The sequence below is a fragment of the Cupressus sempervirens genome, chromosome 4 (assembly GCF_028749045.1).
Source record: "Cupressus sempervirens isolate cs-2001-9-10 chromosome 4, ASM2874904v1, whole genome shotgun sequence".
NCBI lineage: Eukaryota > Viridiplantae > Streptophyta > Pinopsida > Cupressales > Cupressaceae > Cupressus > Cupressus sempervirens.
This window is the reverse complement of record NC_143121.1, coordinates 312,001,188-312,007,187: the sequence shown is the minus strand read 5'-3', so window position 1 is coordinate 312,007,187 and position 6,000 is coordinate 312,001,188.

The following is a 6,000-nucleotide window of genomic DNA, read 5'->3' as shown; positions in this document are numbered from 1 at the left end:
TAAGTGAACCCGAGTCACACCCTTTTTCTAGCCACAAAGACCATCCATCATCCGCGGCCACCCTGTATTGAGGAGTCTCCAAGGTGCTCTAAGTGCATTTTGAGGTCAATCTTTCGAGGGTCATAACTTGGAGCAAGTGAGGACTATTGAATGCTACAAGATAGTGATTCTGAGACCTAAAATGACCTATCTCATTTTTTAGAGATCACATTCCATTTGGATGTGGCACAATGATCTTGCTCGATACAAAAACTTGTAGTGTGCCTCAATTCATAGGTGCACCACAGTGCAACTTTGAAACTGTTGATCTTGGCATCAAATCGTTAGTGCCATTAGCTCTGGGTGGGCAGGTGAACCGTAGTGACACCCTTGTTCTAGCCATGAAGACCATCCATTATCCACGGCCACCCCATACTGAGGAGTCCCCAAGGTTCTCTAAGTGTGTTCTGAGGTCAATATTTCGAGGGTCATAACTCAGAGCTCGTGAGGGCTATCGATGAACTATTGGATGCTTTAGGACAATGATGTTGAGGCCTAAAATAAATTATCTCATTTTTGAGAGATCACATTCTGTTTGGATTTGGCACAGTGATCTCCCTCGATGCCAAAACTCGTAGTGTGCCTCAGTTCAAAGGTGCACCACATTGTAACTTTGAAACTGCTGATATTGGCATCTCTGGGTGGGTGGGTGAACCCTAGTCACACCCTTGTTCTAGCCACAGAGATCATTCATCATTCGCAGCCACCCCGTATCGAGGAGTCTCCAAGGTGCTCTAAGTGCATTTCAAGGGTGATATTCTGAGGGTCATAACTTGGAGCTCGTGAGGACTATTGATGAACTATCAAATGCTATAGGATGGTGATGCTAAGACCTAAAATTATCTATCTCATTTTCAAGAGATCACATTCCATTTGGATTCGGCACAATGATCTCGCTCGATGCTAAAACTTACAGTGTGCCTCAGTTCATAGGTGCACCACAACGCAACTTTGAAACCGTTGATCTTGGCATCGAATCGTTAGTGCCATTAGCTCCGAGTGGGTAGGTGAACTCTAGTGACACCCTTGTTCTGGCCACAAAGACCATCCATCATCCATGGCCACCCTATATCGAGAAGTCCCCAAGGTTCTCTAAGTGTGTTTTGAAGTTGATCTTTCGAGGGTCATAACTCAAAGCTTGTGAGGGCTATCGATGAATTATCAAATACTACAGGATGGTGATGTTGAGGCCTAAATAACCTATCTCATTTTTGAGAGATCACATTCCATTTGAATTTGGCATAGTGATCTCGTTCAACGCCAAAACTCGTAGTGTGCCTCAGTTCATAGGTGCACCATAGCATAACTTTGAAACTATTGATCTTGGCATCAAATCGTCAGCACCATTAGCTCCAAGTGGGTGGGTGAACCCTAGTCGCATCCTTTTTTTAGCCACGAAGACCATCCATCATCCATGGCCACCCCATACTAAGGAGTCTCCAAGGTGCTCTAAGTGCATTTCGAGGTTGATCTTTTGAGGGTCATAACTTGGACCTCATGAGGACTATCAATGAACTGTCAAATGCTACAAGACAGTGATGCTAAGACCTAAAATAACTTATCTCATTTTTGAGAGATCACATTTCATTTGGATTCAACAAAATGATCTCACTCGATGTGAAAACTAGCAGTGTGCCTCAGTTCATAGGTGCACCACAGCACAACTTTGAAACCATTGATCTTGGCATCAAATCGTCAATGCCATTAGCTCTAGGTGGATGGGTGAACCCTAGTGACACCCTTGTTCTGACCATGGAGACCACCCATCATCCCCAACCACCCCGTACTGAGGAGTCCGCAAGGTTCTCTAAGTGCATTTCAAGGTTGATCTTTCATGGGTCATAACTTGGAGCTTGTGAGGGCTATCGATGAACTACTGAATGCTGCAGGATGGTGATGTTGAGGCCTAAAATAACCTATCTCATTTTCAAGAGATCAAATTCCATTTGGATTCAGCACAGTGATCTAGAACATTGAAGGAGGAGGCATACTTAATTGGAAAATATGAGCTATCTGCTTTGCCAGACATAAAGAAATCTTCCCAATTTCTGAATATCAGTAGTTCATACCATCTATATGAACATAACTATCAAGAATAAGGGAAACTTCATGATCTCAAACATTTAATATTTACCTCGAAGGGTTAGATGGTTGCCCCATTTTCGTGGCATGTATGGCTAAATCATTTTTACAGTGGAAATCTCCCATCCATTTTCTGATGGACTCGGCAGTAACTTCGTCATTTGAAGCAAACATCTAGACTAAATTTTCCCTCAATTGACTAGACAAGAAGCCAATGAATTCAAATATTTTGTTGCCTATTGTAATGCCTTCCTTCAAAATTGACAATATTATATCATATAGTTGTGATCTTTGTCATCTTGCATGAAAACCATATTCAATTTTTGTAGTCAAAGCAATTGAATGAAGCTTATTAATGTCCTCCTCCACAAAAGAGACTTTGAAGAAATCATCAACATACTTTGAAAAATGCCTTGTCACTCAACTTGAAATATTCAAGTTGGGGCCCAAAAAGTTGATGGGGACACGACCCAAGAACAGAATGGACACAACAGAAAGAGGGAAATTGTATTAACTAAAAAATAAGCTAGTACATTCAGTACAGAGAAAATAAAGTTCAAAACATGCCCTAAGGGCTTACAATAGCATAAATGTGGAGATAATTTCTCCTTTCAATACCTCCTCTCAAACTCCACTCCGAACTGCCTTTTACAATGCCAGGAATCTCCTTAAATAGACCCCAAAGGGTTAAGGACTAGGAATACATTCTAGAAAGTGCTAGTAGGCATCCATTGACCAAATAGAAGGCTCCAGAAGTTGCATTAGAAGTCGGCACAAATTTAGAAGAATCCAAAAATGGTAACCAAACTTCTGGGAGGCATAACTTTTGAACCGTAGCTCCAATTGACGAACCGTTTACATTTTCAAAAAGCTCTCGAAGCGCTCTATAGCCTTATGGAGGAGCTATGCTCATCTCCCATTTTTTGGCCCTTTTCAAGGTCATTTAATGCCCCTAACCTGACTTTGAAGCATTCTTAGGAGGTCTCCAAAACTCGAAAAACTGCAATAACTTTCAAACCGTGGGGCCTTTTGACTTGATTCTTTTTTTGCAATGTTCTAAATCACAATTACATTCATCTGGCCAATTCACACCTTCTAGTTTACCAAAATGATGGCCCAATTACATGCTCCTATTTTTTCAAGATTTTCTAGCACACTGATAGTGGAACTGTGAGAGTTGGAACCTTTATTTGACCCAAATGGGTGTCCAAAAATGAAAACACATGAAATAGAAACTAAGTCTAAGTACATTTTTTTTGGTGACACAGGATTGCCCTTATACCTCTGGATACTCTTGCATCAGACACCCAGGGTAGATTGAAAAGTGACCCTGTCACTTTATGAATGGTAGAGGAAATCCCAAATGGGAAACGTCATCTGCTGAAATCCAAGTTGAGTCCTCGATCGGTCATCCTTTCCATTTGACCAAATACTCTTCATATTGCCTATTTCTGGTACTCCTACCCACACGATGATCTACAATGTCTTCTACCTCCTCCTTCTTAGAAGCAGGAATCGGACATGGCTCTAACACTAGCTCCTCATCTGCACCATCATCATGATACTCTGTTAAATTTGCAATGTTGAAAATGGGAGAAATGTGAATACCATCTGGCAGCTCCACCTCATATGCATTTCCTGAGTCATGTTTCTTCAAAACTTTGTAGGGGCCAAACTTCTTCATTTTCAGCTTGTTGTAAGTACCGGCTGGAAATCTTTCTTTTTGTAAGTGCACCATGATTAGATCCCCTACTTGGAATTCCTTATATCTTCTCCTTTGATTAGCCCTAGCTTTATACTATTGATTCATCTTGGTAATGTGTGCTTAAACTTCCTCATGTAGATGCTTGATATGTTCAGCAAATTTTTTTGCTTCAGCACTTGTCCTCTCCCCTTTCTCTATCTTCCTCAATTTTGGTACAGTCCTTGGTCTATTCCCATATACAATTTGGAATGGTGATTTTTCAGTACTCCTATTTATAGAGTTATTGTAAGTAAACTCTTCTTGTGGTAGAATCAAATCCCATCCCTTGGGCTTATCCCCAACTAAAAATCTCAGCAAATTTCCCAGACTTCTTTTTACCACTTCTGTTTGGCCATCAGTTTGTGGGTGATGCGTGGAACTGAATTTCAAGTTGGTTCTTAACTTTTTCCACAATGTCCTCTAGAAATACCCCACAAATTTAGTATCTCTGTCAGAAACTATGCTCCTTGGAAGACATGTAGTCTTACCACCTCTTTGAAAAAAAAGTCTGCAATATGGACAGCATCATGAGTTTTGTGGCATGGAATGAAATGTGCAATTTTGGAGAACCTATCAACCACCATGAATACTGAGTCATTACCCCTTTGTGTCCTTGGCAATCTAAGAACAAAATCCATACTTATGTCCTCCCATGGCCTTGATGGAACAGGCAATGGTTGATATAAGCCAGTATTGTGACTAAACCCCTTGGCAACTTGACAAACCTGGCAACTCTATACAAACTTCTTCACATCCTGTGAAATTTGAGGCCAAAAATAATGTTCTCTAAGAATGGCAATGGTCTTATCTCGACCAAAATGTCCTGCCATCCCTCCACTATGTTTCTCCTTAATCAGATTTTTCCTCATGGAACTCCTTGGAATGCACAATTGACTACCCTTGAACAACATGCCATCCACTTCTATGCTTCAACACAAATGTATAACTCTGCAAGAACTCTACCCACTTCATATGCCTCTAATTCAATTTACCTTGGCTATTTGGTACTATAATGCCTGATGATCAATATTCAAAACAAATTCCTTTAGCAATAAATAATGCCTCCATTTCTTTAAGGCTTCAACTATTGCATAGAACTCTTGATCATAAACAGAATACTTCTTCTTTGCATCATTCAATTTTTCACTAAAATATGCAATAGGCTTACCTTCTTGGCTTAATATAGCCCCAATAGCGCTTCCACTGGCATCACAATCCACCTGAAAAACCTTTCTAAAATCTAGAAGTGCCAACATAGGTTGATCTGTTACCTTCTTCTTCAGCAATTCAAAACTTCTCGCAGCTGCTGCAGTCCATTTGAACTCTTTTCTATCCCCTCTTATTGTATCAGTTAGGGGTGCACATATGCCACTAAAATTCTTAATAAACTTCCTATAAAAACTAACCAGACCATGAAATGATCTTACCTCAGTAGCAAACCTTGGAGTAGGCCATTCCAAGATGGCTTTTACCTTCTTTGGATCCATTTTGAGACTTTCGGGTGATATAACAAACCCCAAATAGACTAACTCCCTTTTTTCAAAGATACACTTCTTCAGATTAATTAACAGTTTCTCTTCCCTTAGTCTTTCAAGGACACTATGAATATGCAATAAATGTTCTTCCAAAGTCTTGCTAAAAATTAAAATATCATCCAAATAAAATTAAAAAAAAATTCCCAAGAACTTCTTAAGTACCTCATTCATGAGCTGCATGAAGTGCTTGGGGCATTCGTCAATCCAAAGGGCATGACTAACCACTCATAAAGACCCTCCTTGGTCTTGAAGGCTATTTTCCACTCATCTCCTTCTCGAATCCATATCTTATGATAGCCACTTTTGAGATCTATCTTTGTGAAGTCCTGAGCTCCACTCAAGTAGTCCATAAGATCATCCATCCTTGGCAAAGGAAACCAGTACTTGATGGTTATCCTATTTATAGCTTGAGAATCTGTACACATGCTCCACTCTACATCCTTCTTTGGTGTGAGTACTATAGGTACTACACATGGTCTCAGGCTCTCTCGAATCAAGCCCTTCCTCAACAGCTCCTAAACCTGTCTATTTAGCTCCTTTGTTTCAGTAGGAGTCATCCTGTGAGCAGCCTTATTAGGAAAACTAGCTCCTAGAATTAGA